The sequence below is a fragment of the Neoarius graeffei genome, chromosome 26 (genome assembly GCF_027579695.1).
Source record: "Neoarius graeffei isolate fNeoGra1 chromosome 26, fNeoGra1.pri, whole genome shotgun sequence".
In the NCBI taxonomy this organism is placed as follows: domain Eukaryota; kingdom Metazoa; phylum Chordata; class Actinopteri; order Siluriformes; family Ariidae; genus Neoarius; species Neoarius graeffei.
In genome coordinates, this window is record NC_083594.1 from 44891762 (window position 1) to 44917965 (window position 26204).

General features: G+C 39.7%; 1 protein-coding gene across 2 annotated transcripts in view; it reads right to left on the bottom strand.

The window, feature by feature from the left end:
• Window positions 1-25973, bottom strand: part of ncoa3 (nuclear receptor coactivator 3) — a 63884-nt gene extending 37911 nt beyond the window's left edge. The window contains exons 1-2 of one of the 2 annotated variants that reach the window (XM_060910402.1): window positions 25884-25970; window positions 23469-23582 (exon numbers count right to left, since the gene is read on the bottom strand). The gene's annotated coding sequence lies outside the window, so the exon portion shown is untranslated. Of the gene's footprint in view, window positions 1-23468; window positions 23583-25883 lie in introns of both variants that reach the window. The other variant, XM_060910401.1, reaches the window with a different exon arrangement.
• Between the last annotated feature and the right edge of the window lie 231 nt (window positions 25974-26204).

Genomic DNA, 26204 nt, shown 5'->3' on the forward strand with positions numbered 1-26204 from the left:
ATCAGATTAAGAAATATATTAGAAACTCTATAATCTAATCTGTGAGCCTCGTGTATTACTACTAATGGCTCAAATCAACAAGTTTTACATATTTGTGTTTTAGGCTAATTGAGTATTATTTTTAAATAATACAAATATTACAATATCGCCATATTACGAAATGTACAGATTATGATACAACACTACACAGCACTTTTTACACAACAGACTAAACCAGGGATTCACGACAGTCTTCTTCATCTTGAGGCAGTGAAAATCAATGGCTCCTTTCATTAAACATGAAAAAATATATATATATAACACTATCCACATTCAATGGATATGAGCAATCGCATGCTCTGGTTGGCTACTCTACTACTAGGATATCAGCTCATATACCGTGAGTAGAGAAAAACAAAATGGCAGAGCGCATCAAGTCAGACACATCACTTTGTCATCAAGTATTTAAAAGAAACAGAAACAGATAAATAAAAGAATATAGTTTTTTTTCCCCCTCTAGTATCTCCTGTTCCACACTCCAGCCCAGTCAGTGGTGGTAACGCACCTTTAAGTTGGTTTCCCAACCGCCAAAAAAACAAGAAAAGAAAATGGCGGGCCGTGTTACTGAACCAACTGAGGATGAATTTGATGGTAAGAATGCATATTTTTTAATTTTTAAGAATTATTATTATTCATATTTTTCACAAATTGCATCTGTCATTTTGCTGGTTTGTTTACATTCTAAGCGGAAATGATTTTGTTGGACGTTTTGTATAAAAGTTTTCATTTATCAAATTTGCAAAAAAATAAAAATGTTCCATTTCTCAAAATCCAGTGAATATGAATAGAATAAAATCGTTATTCCACTCAATACCTGGCTTATAGCCAACTCAGAGCTACGCACCTCGTCAGCTATCAGCTCATATACAATTCAATTTCGTAGAATAACTTTTTATATATCAAAATTTTCCAAGCAAAACATTCTCAATACAGAATATCTACTTTCTCATTATGAAATTATTATAAAACTGTAAGAAGCTGATTCAACCTATTTCTAGAGGTTTTTTTAAAACTAATTTACTAATATTCACTAATCATTTATAACTATTAAAAACAGCTGAAAACGAAGCTTTACCCCTCAATCACTGAAATCCTGTGCTGTGACTGAGCCCTTTCCTATCCACCCATCTTGCTAGTTGCATAACTGCATGATTTATTTGAGTTTGCTGAAGATCGGCGGAGCTTTCTGGATCTAACAGAAGCTGTGATGTGACAGCCACCACTCAGCACAATCTGCCAAGATAACGAGGCAGGTTAAAGGGCGAGTGGTTTTGTTGGGCTTTTTTCGTCTCTTCTTCAAGATAACCCCTGACCCGTGCTGGAGACACAGGCTGCTGACGGTGCAGGGTTGGACACTCGCTGAAGTGAGCTTTGGCACCGTTTGGTTAGATGGCCGATCGAGACAAGCCCAGGTGAAAGGTCAGGAGGTCAGATGGCACGGTCGCTGACATCACTTTTGTTCCGATTTTAAACGGATCACCTTCGTAACAAAGACACGGTCCCGAGATGATGAGTGAAGAGGAACCTTATTGAGAATGTAAACACAAATCAGGCACCGCTAATCTGTGATATGATGTATGACAATAATGTCAGTCTATAGGTGATAAGGGATGGGTATTTTAACTTTTTTCCGATTCGAATATTTTTATCTGAATAATATTTGGCTACTGGCTAACAAGGGAATATATCTGATGAATAAAACAGATTTATACTTACCTGTGTGTATAGATCTTTAACTAAAGACGCTTATAGTAATATAAAATGGCAAGTAGCCTAAATACGACTTCCGTTGTGTCTGTAAGGTCTCGAATAGCCAAAATAAAAGACTTCTTATGAGAAAGTATACAAACAAAAAAGTAGCCTCAACTTTTCCATCTAACAAAAGTGTCCTATTAATCCAACCTTCGTTTAACCCTTTCATCACAGCAGACCGCTATTCTGGTCTCGCTGCTGTAAGGAAAACCCTGTGCGTTTTATATGCCGACTGGTTGAGAAGTCGGATTCCCCGGGATTTCTTCCGATGTAATTTACACTACCGTTCAAAAGTTTGGGGTCACTTTGAAATGTCCTTATTTTTGAAAGAAAAGCACCGTTCTTTTTAATGAAGATCACTTTAAACTAATCAGAAATCCACTCTATACATTGCTAATGTGCTAAATGACTATTCTAGCTGCAAATGTCTGGTTTTTGGTGCAATATCTCCATAGGTGTATAGAGGCCCATTTCCAGCAACTATCACTCCAGTGTTCTAATGGTACAATATGTTTGCTCATTGCCTCAGAAGGCTAATGGATGATTAGAAAACCCTTGTACAATCATGTTAGCACAGCTGAAAACAGTTTAGCTCTTTAGAGAAGCTATAAAACTGACCTTCCTTTGAGCAGATTGAGGCTACATCCACACGACAACGGCAACGAGATGTTATTAAAAAAAATATCGCGTCCACATGGGCAACGGATCAGTAAAATATCAGGTACATATGGCAACGCAACGCTTGCTGAAAACGATGCAATACACATGCCACACCTCTAGGGGTGCTGTAAGACGGTCCCTTCGGAGACACCAGAACAATAGAAGTAAGGACGCATGCGCATAAACTATTATGCGCGAGACTTCATATTAGCCACAAAGTCAGAAAAATCTGTTCGTAAAATTACGTTATAATGACCAAATACAATGAAAAGTATTTTTCCAGTCTCACCTGTGAAAGGTAATCCCATGTGATCTCGTTTGGATGGCAAACCTGTTGGTACAGTTAAACGCAGCACATGAATGAGGCATCTTTATTCTCGGCTTTGACCTATCCAATATGGCGGTGAGGATGTCGTATGATTCTACGCGGAAGGCGGCGTCTTTAATGGTCCGGAATAAATTGAATGCTACACGTTGATGGATTAATTTGTTCTTCTACGCCCTTTTTGAGGAATGTATTGTAGGACTTAAACCAACATCTGAAGAGGTGAGATCGCTCCTTTTTTTTCCACTATTTTTGCTGGCGGGATTGACTCTGCCCTAACTCTCTCTCTCTCTCTCTCTCTCTCTCTCTCTCTCACTTTGCACCATTACACAATAAATATTCACAGTGAAAATATTTTGTAAGCACGTTTCATGAACCAAGTTATAGGATTTGTTGACAACTCGCATCGAGTTCGTTACACTTCTACCCGGCGTGAAGCACTGACAGTCATGTGGTTGTGACGTCATCGTAAACAAATCCGTTCTACTCATCCAGACGACTTCGCAACGGCGCCGTTGCCAGATCTTTCCACTCTGGAACCCGTTCTCAAAAGATTTCGTTTTGGGGCACCCAAAACGCCGGTGCCGTGTGGACGCCAGGCCGAAACGATAAGCAATTTTATCGGAGTCACCTGAATCCGTTGCCGTGTGGACAGGGCCTGAGTTTCTGGAGCATCACATTTGTGGGGTCGATTAAATGCTCAAAATGGCCAGAAAAATGTCTTGACTATATTTTCTATTCATTTTACAACTTATGGTGGTAAATAAAAGTGTGACTTTTCATGGAGAACACAAAATTGTCTGGGTGACCCCAAACTTTTGAACGGTAGTGTAGATAAGCACAATGTTATTTTATGTTAACTAGGGTTACGCAGCTTTCTTTCAGGAAATATTACTGGATAAAACACAAATTTACCTGTGTTGAGTTTGTCATAAGTGTTACACACATTCTCGAAGCAGAATTCCTTCGACTTTCCAATGGTACCAAATATATCACCATGGCGCGCGCGCACACACTCACTACATTTTCTTTTAAAATTGTGTACTGGTTGATATTGAATTTATCACAAAGTTACTTCGTGTTAATGGTATTTCTTATATAAATTTATATAGTATATAATTGTATATGAAGTTATGCAGCAGTGAAAGGCTTAAGAATACAAGAACGTTCAAGTTTAAAAGCAAATATACTATTAAATTAGTCAGGCAATGGGGGGGAAAAATCCCTCCAATGGACTGAGACAGTGAATATTTTGAGCATTTTTATCTCAAATTCCATTCAGAAGTCGTCGCCGCTTTGATTGAGACAATATTAGTTGCTCGTTTTCTGAAATTCTTGATTCTACATCGTTACCCTGTCAAAAATCTTGACAATTAGATTCTAACAATAATTAGGAATAATAAATAAATACTGTCAAAAATAATTACGACAACAGAATTTTTCATTTTCATTCTACATACAAGTAAATAACGAGTTTGGATATGGATATTTCAATAACTACACCCATCTTGGAGCTAGTTTTTTTTCTTAGTATTTTAAACATGGAGAGAAAAAAAAAAAAAAAAAAAAAAAACAAGCTGTCTTCTTATCTAAGCCGAAAAGCTGATGAGTAACAGAGGACAGAAATGTCACATACGCAGCATACCAGCCATGATGTGCAACAACGTACGATTACAGAACCCCTGATGCTGCGTCCTCTTTGGTTGAACTGCTGCTTAGCAAGAAAATGTTCAGTCAAATCAATATACTGTATTTATTATTTTTTTAAATACAGTATCCTAAAACTATAATAACTTTTTGCTTGGGAGTCACCAATCAATCATGTTTAACACGATTATCAATCAAGACCAATAATTTTGCACAATTTGAGTGATTTAACAACAAATGCAGCATTTCAAACCAACAACTAATGATATTATGAATAATAGGCCTTGTTTATCAATTCCCTCCCCCCAAAAAACACCCAAATTTATTTTCTGCTTAATTTATTCTTGTCCAATTCCCATCCACCAGTCAGGTCTCACCGATCAGACGACAGTGACCAACCAGGGTGGGCAAAACCGTCCTCCATTCATGTTGCACCCATGATTACAAACGGTTCTGCTAAAAATTGGTGAAAATGGGGGCTGGTTCGCTAGCTGGCACCACGGTTCAAAGAATCCTGAATGAAACCGGTTCAAGAACCCGGTCCCTGTTGGTCAAAAAGCAGTATCGGGGACAGCGCTATTCGGACCTTTCTGCATGCATGAATTCACAGTTGCCCATGATTAGCCAGGGTTCCCTCTGGGTTCTGGAAAATATTCTCTACTTTTTTCCTTGAAAAATCAACTCAAAGAAATATTCTTCACTTAGTCTGCATTTTTTCTTAGTTACTGACTTATCAAAGTGGACTTAATACAGGTTTATCCCAACCAAACTGGCACAATTCAAATATTTGTACAGATACAGCTAGGTATCTCCATTACATATAACATCTGCGCTCCACTCTAGCTTCTAATAAGAAAGACTTGATTTTGGGTAGCCTGGGCACCATCAAACTAAAATAAACCTCTTTAGTTTGACCTTACTGAAGGTTATTTTAACATGGAATTATTCAAAAGAGGTATTAGGACTCCCTTTAGCCTTTACTTCAACAGAAAACTTGATTTACAATTGAACAAAGTCGAAAAGAATCTTGGAACAACCAACAGTGAAGGAATCCAAATTTGACATCGACTTACGAACCGAACACAAAATGACACCGTGTTTTACATCATACATTCGCTGGAGGAACTGAACATGCCACCCGAAACAGAGCGCTTCAGTCACTTGCCAGCTGACAGCACTTTCACTTTGGCAGGGGTTTTTTTTTTTTATTACACCGACCCCTCTATTACTGACACTGTCCGATGTGCTTGGGACAGTAGGGGCCCTGAGTGTGCCTCCCCAGTGACTGTTTCGGCCCTTAAATCATCTTCAGTGCTTGAAGAAGCCCGCCCAAAAAACTTCATCAGTTTAGTCTGCGCCATTGTTCAGTTCACGCAGAGATAAGTAACACCACCACACCCGGCCGATTAAGACGCACTGCGATTGGTCAAAAGCTTGGCGCTCATTTGGTCATTACGTGTAGTCGATTTTTTATTGGTTACAAGTGCGTGCTCATTGTTTACACTCTGACTTCCTGCTGTCTCTTCACTGGGGTTGGATTTCGGCAAACGGAGAGATTTCTATAAAAGATGACTTTGATAAATATGACAAATACGTTTGTCACTGCTAGTAATTTTCTTTGTCACTGATGGATTATATTCTGCAATGATGAGCGTGACGAGCGTCAGCGGGAACCCTGATTAATTTACGAGAGAGAGTATGCCACATCCCCGACCAGAAAGTATGGCCAATTTTGGTTATGGAATCATCAGGATTCAAACATGCAAAAACATTTTTGTAAGTGTGGGGGGGATGATTTGTCAAATTTACCAACAAAAAAAAGTTTCCGTACCACTGATTTTTTTTTTTTATACTCATGCACGTATATAAATAAATCACCCATAAATGACCAAGCATGTTCATGGCACAACTACTTCACCTTTAGTGATTCTGACAAAACTCCACTGGAGCCAAAACTCACAGAAAGCTGAAAACATGACAACTAAACGGTCAAAGAGCTCGTCCTGAGCACAGCATATGCCAGATCTTCTAGTAAATATATAATCTTGTGTAAAAGCTCCTGTGAATGACTTACGGATAAATTTATTCGTATCTGGTTTGATAAATGAGGACCAATTTCGTTTTAGTCGTTTTGTTTCAAAGAAAAGATGGTGTTAACTAGCTTTTTAATGTTCACATAGTACTGATTTGAACAAAAATCCAAAACCTGGCAATGAAGTTAGAGCATATATCAATAGATTTTGCAATGTTAGGCAACAGGCTGCCAGGAAATCTGACAGTAAGGCTTCCTTATGTGTTTAAACACTCGCTGTGCTCGGTATCATGACTGTACCTTACTGTTATTACAGTAACATGTAACTATGTATATCGAGGTGATTTAGAGTACACCATGCTATGTTATCTTTTGCAAAACAAGCCTGATAATTACTCTCAGTACGAGATGCTTGAAAAGCTGCAAGACTGTCTACTGTCTGGCTGTTAATTATACTGAAGAACCTCTTCAATGGTTTTTTTCAACAAAAACGCCCCACCCAATTTTTTAATAACCCTTTTCAAAGTACACAGGCATTCCATTTAGATCGGCACCTTGGTTTTTTTTTTTTAAAGTTGCACTTCTCAGACAACGACCAGCACTCCTCCTTTACACGAAGGAGGGTAAAAATCACAGAATTCTGTCAACCTGGACAATTTTTAATCATCTGTAAATGAAGGCTTGGTAATGGTTATAAAAAGTTTGTTGACATTTTAGTTTGTGTCACGGCGTTTCGATTAGACAGGAATTCAGAACGAGGAGGCTGATCGGTGCACTTCCTTTCTTTTAATTAAGATCACAGAGCGCAGTGTACCGTCTGCTTCGCTGCCTTGACAACAGACCACAAACACGAGTGACATCATGGAGCCATGTCGACGTCACAGAGACATTAGACCAGGAAGAAGTCTCGTTTACCACAGAGCAACCTGGCAGATGGGCGACATGGGTTATTCTTAGCAGCAACGCTCATAATGATGGCTTAGCGGAATCATAATCAGACCTTGATATGTATTGTCGTTACTTGCAGACAACGCTCAGATACTGTTAAACAACACTGAAGATATTGAGTCATTTTGTTACAAACAGAAGTAAAAGCCAAGATCAATGATGACATTTAAGCCAAATCGAATGCTGATACTGTTTCTGAAATTCTCAGACCGGGGCATAACCTGCACCAGTCTATAAATAACAAGTGACTAATTATTCATGGAAATTTCAAGGTAACTCCTAATTTAGCCTTGCTTTAACCTTTAATAACAGCTAAATAAACCCATTTCAATTTGACAAAGTTTCAATCAGACTAATTCAGAATGAGAAGGAGGACTGTTGTACTTCCGATCTTTTAATTTTCAGACAAAACAAATGTTTTTGAAGTTGACAGAACACTCAGACGGGAACATAACATGCGCCTGTCTATAAATAAAAAGTGCCATTAAATATCCATGGAAATTTCTAGACACTCCAAGAGCAAGGCTTGTAATAGTCGGTGAGGTCACAAAGGACCCCAGGGTAACTTCTAAGCAACTGAAGGCCTCTCTCACATTGGCTAATGTTAATGTTCATGAGTTCACCATCAGGAGAACACTGAACAACAATGGCGTGCACGGCAGGGTTGCAAGGAGAAAGCCACTGCTCCCCAAAAGAACATTGCTGCTCGTCTGCAATTTGCTAAAGATCGTGTGGACAAGCCAGAAGGCTATTGGAAAAATGTTTTGTGGACAGATGAGACCAAATATAATTTTTGGTTTAAATAAGCAGCATTATGTTTGGAGAAAGTAATTTGGCCTTACTTTAACCTTTAAAGGAGAACGGAAGTCATTTTTAAACTTGCTTTATTTCTGAATTAACGTGTTATTCAATTATGTTTTTGGTTTTAGTAACCTTATATTGTGACTCGCATTGGCAATTAAATATTATACTCATCAGCCTATTCGGTTTTTAGCCATGCTGAATTTAGTTCGTTTGGTCTACAGCAGGCGTAGCTTATCTGCGCAATCTTCACGAGACTTGTGCGAGACTTCGAAACGTGAAGTGTCAGCCAGGTGTCAGTGCCGCCATTTTGAAAACTGTTTTCCAAACAAAATATTGCACAAAAACGAGTTTAAATGACGATTACTGCCTACTTTTTTCAAACTTTCCTGATTGCTATCAAAACAAATAAAACTTCCAGCTTGATTATGTTGGCGTTCAAAAGAGGGCGCGTGCGTCTTTTGACAACGTTGGCAGATGTCGGTCACTTTGATTTCCGCCGTACGTTTTACTTCCGTCCTACGATGTCTCGCACAGGTCTCAGCGAATCTCGTTTACGGCCATTGCTTCGATGTATGGACTGATATTACATAGCATCTTTCAAAACACTCATAACTTGCGATAGTAGCGACAAAATAGTGATCAAAAATGCATTTCTATATTTAATAAAATGAGAAATAGAATTTTGATAATAAAAAGCTTGCCTTAAGTTCGCCTTGAATAATGGCTAAATAAACCCATTTCTATTTGACAAAGTTTCAATTAGATAGTCATTCAGAAATGAGGAAGAGGACTGTTGGACTTCCGATCTTTTAATTTTCAGACAAAAATAAATGTTTTTGAAGTTGACAAAACACTCAGACTGGGACATAACATGCGCCCGTCTATAAATAACACGTGCCATTAAATATTCACGGAAATTTCTTGAGCACTCTTAATTCAGTTAAACCTTTAATAATGGTGACCGAAAGCCATAGAACGGTAGCTGCACTTCTGTATGTATGATAATGAAGAACTGAAAGTTTCATCATGAGGAAAGTTTTTCAGACTGGTAAAACTTGCGATTGCATACCCAGCACTACCTGGAACAACGCAAGCACATTCCGCACTACATCACTCAATATTGACCCAATGACACGGCACCATACGATCAGTTTGAGAATGAGCTCTGATGTCCAGACACCAGTCTGATTTCATGAAAAAGCCAATAGTTTTCCATGCGAATGAAAAAAATAATAATCTCTGGTACAAAAGGAATTACAGAGGAAGAAACGATACGTCCTGGGAATTTCAGAAACAAGAGATGGAAGAGGAAATATGAAAATGGTCTCAAACGTGTTTAAGAGGATGACAATGACCACCTTTAACACTGCAGAAACAGAGCAAGAAGAAAAGAAAAGAAAAATCGCTCCTAGATATCTAGTAGTTTAGATAAAGTACAAAATTGTTTGGTTTGTATTTTGCCTGCTGTGTTTACACCTTAAATATAGTCTTGGAGCAGATTTTAGATAAGGCAAAAAAAAAAAAAAGTGTGTTTCCGGTAACATGAAATACTAAAATAAGGTCGGTAGGTAGGAAAGTTTTTTTTTTTTCTTAATTTTTTTATTTTGTTCGAAAAAATTAACACAAGTAAACATCTTACAAAATAGTATTTTGGCACAGAATCCTTTATACCACACATCATAATAAAATAAGTGTTTTAAATCTTTAAACGAATAAAAAAAAATATCGCGAGAGTTCGAGTTATGATCTACGGAAGCGATATTTCATGATATTTTCATGTAATAACGTGAAAACACCTTATCAAGAAATAACGTGAAAATAACGTCCTAGGCTAGGCTACTTCCATTAAAAGCAGACGGCCTAGCCTAGCCTACTGTAGAACTTGGGTCGAGCAAAAACACCGAGCAAAAACATGGCTGAATCCTGAATGACTCCTATCTGTATAAATAGGAGTCTACATAGGTGGCAAAATGTAGTGTTTTTCCCTGCCATGGAAGTGCACTTGTATACTGAAAAGGAAGCAATTTGCATTACAGCCTTGAATGAGGATTCAAAATGGCGGCTCGGCTCAGTTTTCCCTTCCTCCTTCAGTATGAGGGCTGATAGAAGTGGCGAAACATTTCACTTTTTATCGTTTCTTTCACAACTTGAAAGCGTTGAAACAAAAAATTATGACAAACTAACGCCGCTTACACTAAAATATCGAGGGAAATTTGTAATAAAAACTTTACGGTCGGCAATTTCGACGCGGAAATTCTCGATCGGTCGGGTTACCGGAAACACACTATTTTTTTTATTTGGCCTAAGAATATAACCTGATCAGGAGTGTTTGAGGTGATCATGATTAAATCATTAGATTCCACAATTATATGCTTCCATATAAATATAGAAAACTGTATGCAAATCACAAAACAACATTCATTAATTAGCTTCTTGATATAATCAAATTCCTAGCCTACTGTATTTTAATCACTCTTTGCTCTATGAAATATTTACAGCTACGCTACTTTGGTCATTGATCAGCAATATTTAGTGCAGTTATAGCATTTCGGCCTTCTTTAAAACGCGTTCTAGGTTTCGTATACTCCGTGTCGAACATTATATGACTAGTTCGTTATTTCAGGAATTGGTTTTAAACACTTTTTAGTTGTAGCTCGTTTTTATATTTGATGTTATTATGGTATATACGTGCAACGTCTTTTTTTGTTCTAGTCTGTGAAAAGGAAACAGAAAATTAACGAAGTTAAACGCTCAGCATTGGTAATTACCGTTATGATTAAACTGCTACCTGCGATAAAATATACGACTATTCAAAGATACTAACACTGCTAACATGAACACCAGTGTAGGTCATTGAACGAGAAAGCTCGTGAACGAGCCAGGTTTCCATTAACCTGCTTTATGCACAATTTGAAACCGTGAAAGTCAAAACTGAGTAATGGATACACGTGAAACTTATAAATATTGCAAAAAAGAAGAAGAAGTGTATACGCTCACACCAGCTAGTTTTTCCAGACAATCCAACAAAGCAATATTTCACAAAATTGAAACGGGAACATTTTCGGCATCAAAGTCACACGGATGCAATCGAAATCACCGTGTCGGCATTTATCAGGAGCTCCGTCAGCGTGTTTAACTGGAATGACTATCGCAACAGGACAAAACCGAACCTATAAATTGCATTACATCGCTCAACGGAAACACAGCCCATTCGCAACTGTTTTGTCGCTTCTAGTTTGCGCAAAACTGCAACAGAAATCCACCTACAGAACCAAAAATCTGGTGTAACTGCTACATACTAATTAGCATCTCCTCCATTTTTTTTTTTTTACAGACCAAATGAAATCGTGATGCAGTCTTGGTTCTTATGGGTCTCAAGACCAAGAATTGTGAAATCAAAAAGTTCACCTAGGTTTAAAAAAAAAAAAAAGTCAGCACGAAACATAAGTAACTGCTCCCAGGAGCAAATTACGTGCATCATGTCCTTCGTCCTTTCCCCTTCAGTGGACTGGCATTTCTGCCGAGTGTTCGTGTTTGGTTTAGATGAAAACGCGAAGTGGATTTTTCAGGTGTGCACTCGATCAATGTTTTTAAAAAAAGGGGGAGGGAATGTTTTTTAAAAAAAATAAAAATAAATAAAATAAAATATTTGAACCGGTCCAGCGAAATCATCGAAGTTTGTCGCTCTGACTATTACTTGCCAGAGAACATTCCTTAAGTGTGAAATTGTGCAAAACTATTTCCAAGAACTATAATACATTCCTTACATCTTGTCCTTGTCACTTATCGTAACACTCTTATGATAAGCTGAAGACTTTTAAACCAACTTGCACACTATTGAAAAATTCTTCAACTTTCCAGCATGGATTAGAAGAATGGAGGTTTTTACAGAGTGAAATTCAGAGCCTGCCGGAGCACCAGGAAGGGGGTGGGGAGGCTGGCAGAATGAAAACAAGGTGGCTACTAAGCAGTTCAGAAGTTCACCCAGAGTTGACGCGCTCTCTCTCTCTCTCTCTCTCTCTCTCTCTCTTTCCATGCACGCTGATTGACAAAGAAAGCATCTGGTAACGTTTAGGCCCCTACTCCAAGCTGTTCTCTCCTTTTATACTAGGGGGCCCGTAACATAACACAAACACACAGCTACCTTATTACAGCAGTAACAGGAGCGGACCCCTCCTAGGGACTCATTCAGGTAAACTCAGTTTACGAGCATTCTTCAGCAGAGCAAGAGAAAGCAGAAAATGAGAGCGAGAGAGAGAATGGGGGATTGTTCACGTCGCACTCCACTTTTCCAGTGTATAACACGACATGGTTTAGAACAAACAACAAACGGTTGTGCTTGATATTTACAAAGACTTTTTTTTTAAAAAAAAGCCTCAATCTTGAGAAACTCGTTGGCTCCATCACGGGTTGTGTTTGCGGTTTGTGTCTGCACTAAACAACACGGCACATGCAGAATACATCAAGGCTTAATTTACAACAGCTGAACCTGACAATGACTGAAGACACTTCCAAAAAAAAAAATTTTTTAAAAAGGCACAATCTCTCTACATGAAGATACGTGGGTTTTTCCCCCCCCTTCTGTGTTAACCAGCAACCCTGTTTACACAAATGACCGCAATAATATTTCTAACCATGACTGTACATGAATGTACATATTCCATCTCTGGATGATGGGCGTGTGGGCAAGTTTTTATATTATATCTTACTGGAGACTCCACAAGGCAAGGAATATCGGACAGATTTGAACATCTGGCCGCTCCCTCACAAGGAAAACGACTTTTCAAATCAACTCTAGGTTTGTTGCATCAATTAGCTGCATTAAGAATGATACCAATGAAGCATGGAACACGTGGTTGTATGTGTGCGCGAGATGCGTCATCATCAAGCCTATCTGGTTCATCGTCACGAACCTATGACCTTGAGTTGTGCAGGCAGGAGTATTGTCATGGCAACGGGGCTTTACACAAGCAACCGCAGCTGGACGCAACGTACACATTCCTCTTAAATTTGAGCTTGCGTTGTTGTGCGCTGAGGAGAGCCGTAAACTTTCGCGCGCACGCGCACACACACAATCCGTGTCTCATAAATTTCCAAGCAATTTTGAGCAGTGTTTTTATTTTATATATATATATATATATATATATATATATATATATATATATATATATATATTTTTTTTTTACATAATGAAGTGTAAACTTTTGCCCTGTCACAAATGCTAGAAGTAGTCACGCCTCATTAACGTTTTTACTAAAACGTTCGTCACTTTATGAGGCGCTCTAAAGGCCAGACCTCAGAATCGGTTCGAATAGACCCAATAATATTTTTTTCTCTGCAGGCTCAGTGATCCAAGGGCCCTTTGTTCTACCCATAATCAAGCACGTTAGTTATCACTTTGAATACAACCCCAATTCCAAAAAAGTTGGGACAAAGCACAAATTGTAAATAAAAACGGAATGCAATGATGTGGAAGTTTCAAAATTCCATATTTTATTCAGAACAGAACATAGATGACATATCAAATGTTTAAACTGAGAAAATGCATCATTTAAAGAAAAAAATTAGGTGATTTTAAATTTCATGACAACAACACATCTCAAAAAAGTTGAGACAAGGCCATGTTTACCACTGTGAGACATCCCCTTTGCTCTTTACAACAGTCTGTAAACGTCTGGGGACTGAGGAGACAAATTGCTCAAGTTTAGGGATAGGAATGTTAACCCATTCTTGTCTAATGTAGGATTCTAGTTGCTCAACTGTCTTAGGTCTTTTTTGTCGTATCTTCCGTTTTATGATGCACCAAATGTCTTCTATGGATGAAAGATCTGGACTGCAGGCTGGCCAGTTCAGTACCCGGACCCTTCTTCTACGCAGCCATGATGCTGTAATTGATGCACTATGTGTTTTGGCATTGTCATGTTGGAAAATGCAAGGGCTTCCTTGAAAGAGACGTCGTCTGGATGGGAGCATATGTTGCTCTAGAACCTGGATATACCTTTCAGCATTGATGGTGTCTTTCCAGATGTGTAAGCTGCCCATGCCACACGCACTAATGCAACCCCATACCATCAGAGATGCAGGCTTCTGAACTGAGCGATGATAACGACTTGGGTCGTCCTTCTCCTCTTTAGTCCGAATGACACGGTGTCCCTGATTTCCATAAAGAACTTCAAATTTTGATCCGTCTGACCACAGAACAGTTTTCCACTTTGCCACAGTCCATTTTAAATGAGCCTTGGCCCAGAGAAGACGTCTGCGCTTCTGGATCATGTTTAGATACGGCTTCTTCTTTGAACTATAGAGTTTTAGCTGGCAACGGCGGATGGCACGGTGAATTGTGTTCACAGATAATGTTCTCTGGAAATATTCCTGAGCCCATTTTGTGATTTCCAATACAGAAGCATGCCTGTATGTGATGCAGTGCCGTCTAAGGGCCCGAAGATCACGGGCACCCGGTATGGTTTTCCGGCCTTGACCCTTACGCACAGAGATTCTTCCAGATTCTCTGAATCTTTTGATGATATTATGCACTGTAGATGATGATATGTTCAAACTCTTTGCAATTTTACACTTCTCGAACTCCTTTCTGATATTGCTCCACTATTTGTCGGCGCAGAATTAGGGGGATTGGTGATCCTCTTCCCATCTTTACTTCTGACAGCCGCTGCCACTCCAAGATGCTCTTTTTATACCCAGTCATGTTAATGACCTATTGCCAATTGACCTAATGAGTTGCAATTTGGTCCTCCAGCTGTTTCTTTATTTTGTACCTTTAACTTTTCCAGCCTCTTATTGCCCCTGTTCCAACTGAGATGTGTTGCTGTCATGAAATTTCAAATGAGCCAATATTTGGCATGAAATTTCAAAATGCCTCCCTTTCGACATTTGATATGTTGTCTATGTTCTATTGTGAATACAATATCAGTTTCTGAGATTTGTAAATTATTGCATTCCGTTTTTATTTACAATTTGTACTTTGTCCCAACTTTTTTGGAATCGGGGTTGTAGAATCAATTAAAAAACTAAGATTTAATAATTTCCAATTGCGTCATGAAACTACAGTGGGGCAAAAAAGTATTTAGTCAGTCACCAATTGTACAAGTTCTCCCACTTAAAAAGATGAGAGAGGCCTGTAATTTTCATCATAGGGACACTTCAACTATGAGAGACAGAAGGGGGGGGGGGATCCAGGAAATCACATTGTAGGATTTTTAATGAATTAATTGGTAAATTCCTTGGTAAAATAAGTATTTGGTCACCTACAAACAAGCAAGATTTCTGGCTCTCACAGACCTGTAACTACTTCTTTAAGAGGCTCCTCTGTCCTCCACTCGTTACCTGTATTAATGGCACCTGTTTGAACTCGTTATCAGTATAAAAGACACCTGTCCACAACCTCAAACAGTCACACTCCAAACTCCACTATGGCCAAGACCAAAGAGCTGTCAAAGGACACCAGAAACAAAATTGTAGACCTGCACCAGGCTGGGAAGACTGAATCTGCAATAGGTAAGCAGCTTGGTGTGAATAAATCAACTGTGGGAGCAATTATTAGAAAATGGAAGACATACAAGACCACTGATAATCTCCCTCGATCTGGGGCTCCACGCAAGATCTCACCCCGTGGGGTCAAAATGATCACAAGAACGGTGAGCAAAAATCCCAGAACCACACGGGGGGACCTAGTGAATGACCTGCAGAGAGCTGGGACCAAAGTAACAAAGGCTACCATCAGTAACACACTACGCCGCCAGGGACTCAAATCCTGCAGTGCCAGACGTGTCCCCCGGCTTAAGCCAGTACATGTCCAGGCCCGTCTGAAGTTTGCTAGAGAGCATTTGGATGATCCAGAAGAGGATTGGGAGAATGTCAGATGAAACCAAAATAGAACTTTTTGGTAAAAACTCAACTTGTCGTGTTTGGAGGAGAAAGAATGCTGAGTTGCATCCAAAGAACACCATACCTACTGTGAAGCATGGGGGTGGAAACATCATGCTTTGGGGCTGTTTTTCTGCAAAGGGACCAGGACGACTGATCCGTGTAAAGGAAAGAATGAATGGGGCCATGTATCGTGAGATTGAGTGAAAACCTCCTTCCATCAGCAAGGGCATTGAAGATGAAACGTGGCTGGGTCTTTCAGCATGACAATGATCCCAAACACACTGCCCGGGCAACGAAGGAGTGGCTTCGTAAGAAGCATTTCAAGGTCCTGGAGTGGCCTAGCCAGTCTCCAGATCTCAACCCCAAAGAAAATCTTTGGAGGGAGTTGAAAGTCCGTGTTGCCCAGCGACAGCCCCAAAACATCACTGCTTTAGAGGAGATCTGCATGGAGGAATGGGCCAAAATACCAGCAACAGTGTGTGAAAACCTTGTGAAGACTTACAGAAAACGTTTGACCTCTGTCATTGCCAACAAAGGGTATATAACAAAGTATTGAGATGAACTTTTGTTATTGACCAAATACTTATTTTCCACCATAATTTGCAAATAAATTCTTTAAAAATCAGACAATGTGATTTTCTGGATTTTTTTTTCTCATTCTGTCTCTCATAGTTGAGGTATACCTATGATGAAAATTACAGGCCTCTCATCTTTTTAAGTGGGAGAACTTGCACAATTGGTGACTGACTAAATACTTTTTTGCCCCACTGTAAATAGCTATGCTGTCTGTAACCTAGCTAGAGGCTGTTTCTTGGCTGTGTCCCTGTTCTTTTCAGTCAGCTTTCAGCTGAACATTTGTTTATGCAAAGTTGATTTTGTTTTCTTGCACACTAACCAGTAATTATCCTGTTAACTGCACCCTGTTCCTTCTACACCTTTGTGCTGAAGCTAGCAAGACAAGGGTGAAATTAGGACACCGTGCAACAAGAATTGCGTCAAAGAAACTGACATCTAAGATTCAACTAACGCTACGTTCACACTGCAAGGCTTAATGCTCAATTCCGATTTTTTTGTGAAATCCGATTTTTTTGTGAGGTCGTTCACATTAACAAATATATGCGACTTGTATGTGATCCTCAGTATGAACGAAAAGCGACCTAAAAGTGTTCCGCATGCGCACTGCAGGATACGACGACGTCACACGCAGTGAGCATGGCCAGTGTTTACGGAAGTAAAACCGCCCGGTTGCGGTATGACTCATCCAATCTAGCTTGAATAGCTGCATCCCCCCAAATGGAAATCAGCTCCCCAACCTCTGCGTCCTTCCATTGAGAAGATTCAGAACCTTCACAGCCCGAAGCGTCTCTCGCATTGATGTCATGCGCAGGGGCGCAGATACGTTTTTTGAACTGGGGGGGGACAAAGCTGCCAGCAAACCAACCCCAACCCCGATATGCCTGTCAAACTTGTTGTTAGTAACCATAGCAACCAAGCTCGAGCTCGCAACCTGTGCAGTCTGCGCAGCTCAACCAACCGAATATCAGTCTTTGTTTTGTTTTATGTGAGTTGTTGCAACTATATGTATACACTGCTGTGCACCTCAATAAACCGAATGGTAATTAGTCTTTTGATTTTTCCGTGAGGTTTGCCTTATGCAAAGAAAGACAGCATAGACGTTTTTTTCCTCCCTATAAGTGGGGGGGACCGAACGAGGTGAATTTAAATATGACTCGTCCCACCCTCTATCTGCGCCCGTGATTATGCGCCATGTTGTTGTAACTTTTTTGAGAGACCCGCCGCCTACTTCAGCGCAGAATAGTGACGTTTGTGGCTTGTTGATGACGTGAAAGTCGGATGAATGCGACCTGGCGGTTCAGACTGAAGTCGCATATGAAAAGAGCGGATAGGAATCGGAATTAGCACCACATATCCAAACGGCCTGGGTCGGATTTGAAAAAATCGGATCTGTGTCGTTCATATTGTCAATAAAAGATCGGATACAGGTCACATATGGGCGAAAAGATCGGATTTGAGTCACTTCAGCCTGCAGTGTGAACGTAGCCTTTGTCAACTGTAGACTTGTACTGAAGAACTGCTGCTGTAATCATACAAACGCTGACAACAATACTTGGATTCTAAGTATTTCAGTATCCCACTATTTGGTGTCACACAGAAGAAGACGAGTTCCCTTTGGAGGCTTGTTCCTCTCAAGGTTTTGTCCTCATGTCCTTTCCTTGCCATTGTTTTCCTCTGGGCTGTTCATTAAGGATCTAAATCTACATCCGGAAGTATGAAAGGATTAAGATTTACCCATTTGACCCTCAAGCCTTCACTTGCATGCAACATTCAAAATGCTATGTAAAAGAGAATGACGGTACACATGTTGATTATAGGTAACCAATAATAAATATGCTAATTAATTTACTCTTATATTAGCCATCTTGATCAGATTGGTTTACGGAGTATAATAAACGCAACAGTCTGCGCAGACGAACGTGAAGACGGCCACTGCGACAGCTAAGCACCAACAAGGAAACCATGGTAACCACTAGACGAATCAAAGCAGAAATGTCTACTATTCATGGACGCTGATCATTTTGGATGATATGGCATGAAAAAATTTTAAATCTCCACTCGGTGAACAGGTTTCGCTATGCTTGGTGCTTCCTTACCTCGAGCCAAGTGTAGACCATGAAAAGTCGCCATGTCTAATGGCTATCACATCTCCTGTAACTGAATATTTCTACACGCTCTTAAACAATTTTCAAAAGTTGTAATTACTTTGATAGCCAGCGTTATAGCTATACAAGCTTTAGGTGTCTTCAGTTTGCTCCTCCCATCAGAAAGCGTGGCACAGAAGGGAAAATGACTTCAATCCAGAACTTTCCGGATTCCGGTGTTCATTTCCAGTTGCATAACTGTACCTGTGAATGTGGGTGGAGTTTTCTGCAGGCTGTTTCTCACACAATGCGAGGGTTAAGACTAAACGATGATAATAGCAGCAACAATGGAGGAGCTTCACAGTCTGGATTTAAGTTTTTCCAGAGCATTTGGTGCTTCATATATCGAGAACCAAGCAAATAGAACTTCAGGATCCCCCCCATTGTATTTAATAGGAATGTTATCAAACTCCAACTACTGAAGATTGCCATGTCTGGCAAAAAAGTGATCCTAGCTAGCTATAATTTAATTGTCAAATCGCGGCTTTATACGTCTGATTTTTGTCCCAGCCTTCTGTTTGAGAATTTAAAGAATTTAAATTTCTTGGTGGCGGGTTAAAATCAGGGGTCTTAAGTTGCTTAAGTGTTCACCAGCGCTTGATTTACAGTCTTTGCGATCAAACAAGTTCTGGCGATGTCACAAATTTCAGAACGTGAACACTGCTAGAACCCGTGTCTAAAAGAAGGGCTATCAACTGATCGACTCTGTCCAGATGTAGATCCAGCAAGGTATTTCATCGGCTCGAACCGAGCACACAAAAACAACACAAGAGAACAAATCAGCATATGAAAACGAGTGCTCTGAGAGCACAATATCTCCCTCTGGCAACTAGGCCATAACTCTGGTAAAATGCGACTGAATTGAACGAAATTGCAATATGCGTATTAGTGACATGTAAAAAAAGAATCCTGCCAAGTTTTGTGAAGTTCTTCCAAAAACTGAGAGAGGAGTCGCTTTCAGAAGGTTTCAGTAGGTTTCAATGACAAAGACCCTTCCTGGGACGGACAGCCAACGCCACGACATAATCCCCCTTCAGGCCTTTCGGCCAGCAGGGGACAAAAATAAACCGGATTGTAGTTCGGTGACTTTAGAAAACTAAAGTTTTCTTGTCTTCTTTCACAGCAAATCACGTGCATTTAGGTAAAAATCAGATTCATGAAGGGACAACATGGCTTGCAAAGAGTCAGCGATGGAAACAAAATGTTGAAAGACGATTAGACAAAAGTACGCATATATTATGCACTTCAAAGAATGTGTATCTGTTCAGAATCTATGGCTCTAGTTTAAAAAGGAAACGTGTCTTATTTATAGCTATGAACTAATCACTAACAGTTAAACTTTAGAAAGTAACTTTCATCGCCATTCAGTCATGTTACTTTCTTTGTAAGGAAGGAAACGTACCTAACGGGACCTTAACACATTGACCCCTCCTGGTCTAAAATGTCAACGTTAGCAATATTGTATTGCAGGAGCATCTTAAAATGGAAAAAAAGGACAGCGCAACATTTCTAAAACGTGATAACAGGTCTAGCGCCCCCTGCTGGTAGGTTTCAATGACAAAACAGCCGATTTTCCAGGTCAATTTTCTTGTCAAAACCATTGCTTCTCTTTCCATTTGCATTGTCCAGTTCAAATGGTTAGTTTTCCCTATGCTGATATCTGCACAAAACATTTTACCCCAGAAATCATTTTTAAAACATTATTCTCCTATATCATAAGAAGCAGCACGGTGGTGTAGTGATTAGCACTGTCACCTCACAGATACCCCTTTTCCACCAAATCAGTTCCAGGGCTGGTTCAGGGCCAGTGCTGGTTCACAACTCGTTCAACTTGCAAGCCAGCTGAGAACCAGTTTGCTTTTCTATAGCTCGCGGTGCTAAGCGAAGCCACGTCATTACGTCGCTGTATACGTCAGTTACGTCGCTGTATACGTCAGTTACGTCGCTACGTTTGCATAAACCTTGGCGTGAATATCGAAACAAAAACAACACGGAGGAAGCAGCAGCAGCAACAACAACAATAATAATAAATGACTTCGCGTTTGTACAGCTGCTGCTTCTCGTCGCTTAAAAATGGCGATCTTTCGCGGTCTTGTTATTGTTGTTGGTCTTAACAACTCCGCCCTCCCGCTGACGTAAGCGGTTCTTTCCTCTGGCCCAGCAGAGAGTTGGTGCTAGCCTGGAACCGGTTTTTCTGGTCCCAGAGCCAGTTCTTTGTCAGTGGAAACAGAAAACCCGGTTCCAAACTAAGCACTGGCCCTGAACCAGCCCTGGAACTGCTTTGGTGGAAAAGGGGCAAGAAGGAAGGTTCTGGGTTCAAGCCCAGCGGCTGATGGGGGCCTTTCTGCGTGGAGTTTGCATGTTCTCACCGTGTCTGCGTGGGTTTCCTTCGGGTGCTCCGGTTTCCCTCAGACGGTTAAGCTGAAGTGCCCTTGAGCAAGGCACCTAACCCCCAACTGCTCCCCGGGCGCTGTAGCATAGCTGCCCACTGCTCTGGGTATATGTGTGTGTGTTCACTGCTTCAAATGCAGGGGACAAATTTCACTGTGCATGTGACAAAGGCTTCTTCTTCTCTTCAAATTTGACAACATGGCAGAAGAATGTTGGCTTCATTTCCATACCGTCCATGCGTTTTTTTGTTGGGCTTTTTTTTTTTTGCTGCTAAAACCTAACTGACTACACAGTGTAGCACCATATATGACCAAGATTTAACCGGCATCGTCTTATACAATGTAACCTTTGATCCAGCATTCATTCATCTATCTATCTATCTATCTATCTATCTATCTATCTATCTATCTATCTATCTATCTATCTATTCATACAACCTACGATTTCTGTGCAATTGTCTTTGACGAAGCAGAAGTCCATACAAATTCATGCTTCACCCACACGTCCTTATTTGGTGTCTAGGCAGGAAGTGGAACCAAATTCAGAACGGGAACTTAGTTACAGTAAGAGTCACTTAGCAATGGAAAAAAAAAAAAAAGGCTGGATTTATAAGCATACCTGGCCATACTGCATTGTGTGGCGGAAAAACGCTCTATAAAAGGAAGCAGTTGTGGTTTCATATGGATGTGTGGAATATAGATATTTCAAATAACATTCAAATAAGTGCAGGCTGGGAAGATTGTTCCAACCAAGTTATATCTGAGCCTGACATGAATATAATAATAAGTTTTGGAGAAGATTGCGCTAATGCATTCGTGCTGCAGTAAAGTTTCCAAAATGTAATTATGCTGTCCATGCAACGTAGAAGAGTAGGAGAGATTTTTATTATTTTGAAATTCAGTAGAAGCATGCACCAAATCTGTTTTTTGAAGCAAAAAAAAAATGCTGGAATATAGCTTTTTTAAAAAAATAAAAGGCCTAAGCGGTTGAGATCACAAGAGTGAAAGAGTTCTAAGAGCCCCAGCGCTCTGCAACACCTTTAACTAGCCTGAGGCGAAAAGCCACCACCAAGGCCAAGGTATCAGATTTCAATTGGGGCAACAATCAAGCTGTTGTTTTAGCACACTGTCATCAGCAACCCTTCCATAGCCACACTGCACACCCTAATTTTAACACGCACACACAAACATGCACCCAATATGCCCTCCTCTTTCGAAGCAATTGTCTTGCATGCACACTATTTTCTCTCTTTCTCACTCACTCACCCTCTGACTCACACACACACACACACACACACAAACAAGCTCTGACTCCACACTGAAAGAATGCCACCAATTCAAGCTCTCGAACAGCACTGGTGGAAAAAGCGTACGTCGACAAAAGACAGTGTGCCAAACAGAGGTGATGAGACATCCACTTTTCACACTGCACTCTTTTAGTCTCGACCACAATCACGATCACGATCAGGCCTTAAACTCCAGACCAGAACATATCATCCCGAGAGCACCTAAACACACAAAATTAGCAGCACCGTTACACGAAAGCACAGAACCCCGTGCACCCTCCATGCTACGTTTCGATCGGGTGTGTTCCTACCGTGTTGACGCAACACCAAAAAACTGGTCTATCTGCTGCAAGCTGAAACTAACACAGAAACCTACTCTGTCCCTAGAGAGAAGAGTAGCGTTAATGAGTGACAGAATGCACGGTAAGCGCACGGAGGTGGAGGAGGACGCCGCATCGACGAACGCCCTCAGCCACCGACCCCCAGCTACAGTCAAAGAGTCGGACACAAGATTGATTCATAGTTAATGCAGCCTGACACCCCTGCGAGTGTGAGAGGGACAGAGAGAAAAGACGAGATAAAGGCGAGAGAAGGAGGGAGGAGGGGGACTCTGCTTGCGGTCAGTGCGAGGAAGAGTTCAGAGGGTCTTTTCCCACACACCGAGAGAAGCACATGGTTCACTCTGTGTGTGCGTGCATGCATGCATATATGGACAATCCCTTTTTATCTCATCCTTCAGACGTGATCGCAATAACAATAGAAAAATTGCGAACACACATTTGTGGCTTATCACTTATTGAAAACTTCTAACGCGAGATGCTAAATATGTCAACGAAGCAGACTGGAAAAGCAACTGCAAGGGCAAGCGTGACTTGGTTGTTTTTTTTTTCTCCCCTTATAAGTGACAAATCTAATCAGCCATATTAGTCAAACGTCTATTTGAGTCCATTCTTCATGATCCTGAAAACCAAAGTGAATCACCGATATCTATAAAGGATGGTGTGTACAAAAAAACTGCCAGTCCTGTACATCTTCCTGACAGTGCTTCCTTCAGGACAGCAGCAAGGCGTCATCTATCTGCACCTCCATGTGTCACTGATAAGACAGGCAATCACAGGGAGAGGGAGGAAAAGAGAGAAAAAAAAAAAAAAACACACACACACAAAGAGAAAGAAAGACAGCCTGATGCATCAGCAATGCATTGTGTGTTACGTACTAGTATGTTTATTAGTAACTACATGTTACAGCTTATTAATTACTGAATCTCAGTGCTACCGCTAGTGTGAATGACCGTCATATAAAACGAGGAAGAGAACAAGGACGTCAACAGAAACTCATAACACATACGAAGAATGTTAGTGTGCGAACGAATCTCAGTTGTGATTCTGGTCCATTTTTTGTTTTAATTTTAAATAAATAAAAACAGTATTTTACAGAGTCAGGTTTTGAAAGCCCCCCCCACACACACACACTTCATACCCATCTGTCACATTCCTTTCTGTTCACCTAAACCAACAATAATCTAAAAACAAAAACTACAGCTCTAGTGTCACAATCAATGATCTATTAAAGACTGTTGACCAGTTTTCTTGCGCACACACACACACTCTTACAGGTTTATACCGGAAGTCATATTCAATCCAGGTTTATTTAAAACACTTGAGAATTTTTTCAAAGGTCTAATAAAATATGAATCTTAATAAAAGTCTGTTTTGTTTATTAAAAAGGACAAGTCATGTTGAAGAAGCCTGATCTCTCACGCAGGCTTTTTAAATCTGCTGCTATAGATTAAAAAATATATAAAAATTATATATGAGAGAAACACACTGTGTTTCGCTCTCTCTATTTTTATATATATATATATATATATATATATATATATATATATATATATATATATATATATATATATATAGAGAGAGAGAGAGAGAGAGAGAGACTGCGTGTGTGTATGTAGTGTATGTATGTATATTATAGATAGGTAGGTAGATAGATAGATAGATAGATAGATAGATAGATAGATAGATAGATAGATAGAGTGTGTATATATAAAAATATATATAGAGAGAAAAACACTTATATATATATATATATATAAACCACACACTGTATATATTATAGAGAGAGCGAAACAGTGTGTGTATACACACATATATATATATATATATATATATATATATATATATATATATATATATATATATATATACACACACACTGTTTCGCTCTCTCTATAATATATACAGTGTGTGGTTTATATATATATATATATATATATATATATATATATAGAGAGAGAGAGAGAGAGAGAGAGAGAGAGAGAGAGAGAGAGACACTGCATGTGTGTATGTATGTATATTATAGATAGATAGATAGATAGATAGATAGATAGATAGATAGATAGATAGATTGTGTGTATATATAAAAAATAGAGAGAGCAAAACACACTATATATATATATATATATATGAGAGAGAGAGAAACACACTGTGTGTATATATAAAAAAATAGAGAGCAAAACACACACACTAATACACACTATATATACACACACACACACACATATACATACATACACATACATACATACACATACACACATACACACATATATATATATATACACACACATATACATACAGGTTTATACCGGAAGTCATATTCAATCCAGGTTTATTTAAACACTTGAGAATTTTTTCAAAGGTCTAATAAAATATGAATCTTAATAAAAGTCTGTTTTGTTTATTAAAAAGGACAAGTCATGTTGAAGAAGCCTGATCTCACACACAGGCTTTATAAACCTGCTGCCCACAACTTCATGCTGATTTTTTTTTTTTTTTGGTGTGTGTGTGTGTGTTTGTGTTTAAATCGCTTTGAAACAACTTCCTGGTCGAGATATTGTAGAAATCTAAGATCAGGGATGAATGATCAGGACGAGCCCCAGGGAATGGTGTATAAAAAGAAAGAAAGTGTGTGAGGGTTGTGATAGTGTTTAATAGGGAATAAAGAGATGTGCACTAAAGAAGAGTGAAAGAAGTTTGTTTTGTAAAGCGCCGTTTTTCAGTGCTTTCACTTTCACTGAAGACGGAAAGATCGGATGGAAGAAAAAAAAAAGCACAATAATAATAATTTTTAAAAATCATAATAATCCAGTGCATGTGAGAGCAACACGCAGCAGTGTGGAGAGGAAGAAGCAGCGCATTGTGTTCGGTTTAGTGCTCGTGAGTGAGTGAGTGAGTGAAGAGCTCGCGCGCGGATGGCAAGCAAGCGACGTAAAATTATCATAATAATAAAAATAATAATTTTAAAAAATTACATGCAACTTCACACAAAGGGCAAGATGGAAATCTGAAATGTTTCCGGGTTTTTTTTAAACATCATATCGCGATCACTTACCGGGTTTAAACGCGTCCAGTTCCAAAACACACAGCGATTTCCTTTAAGCCACTTCGAGGCGCTCCGCCATCTTCCGCACGAGCTGTGTTTGTTTTAAATGGGAAACACTCCCAGAGCGCACAGAGAAGCCTTTGCTCCGAGTGGAGTCGGGTGCATTCTGGGTAATGTAGTTCTCTACCTCATAGATTCTCCACACAGCACCTGCAGGCTGAACTACAAGTTCACGAGCGCCACTCATATTATCGAAAAGAGGCACGAGGAGATGGGAAGTTGTAGCGATATTACAAGAAAAAAATATAGTACGTTTATTTTTAGCACACC